The following is a 396-nucleotide window of genomic DNA, read 5'->3' as shown; positions in this document are numbered from 1 at the left end:
GGCTTTTTCAGTACACAAGTAGGCGCAACGCGTGGCCTGTGTCCATGGGACACCGCTGAGACATACTTTATGGTATACTGTCCAAGTCTTTTTCAGTCTTCTTTGGTCTGTGCCCTAAATTGGATGCAAAAGCACATAACAAAGCAGGTCGAAAGGACGTTTAAAAGACTTTGTCGAAATATTTTTCTAAATTTGTCTAGTCTAACTTATGTCAATCGCCCCATCAGAGTGTATGAGCTGGTTCCGTAGTAAATATACTGTCTCTTACAGATTTATGTTGGAGTCATTAATGGGGAGAAACATTTCGTCCACAAAGAAGATTTAGCCGAGGCAGAGAGAGTCTTGAACTACCATAAGCGATTACAGAAAGTCGTGGAATTGGTATGGCCCAGCAAT

Source organism: Frankliniella occidentalis, unplaced genomic scaffold (genome assembly GCF_000697945.3).
Source record: "Frankliniella occidentalis isolate FOCC.00 unplaced genomic scaffold, Focc_3.1 Scaffold483, whole genome shotgun sequence".
In the NCBI taxonomy this organism is placed as follows: domain Eukaryota; kingdom Metazoa; phylum Arthropoda; class Insecta; order Thysanoptera; family Thripidae; genus Frankliniella; species Frankliniella occidentalis.
Note: the sequence above shows the minus strand (reverse complement) of the source record.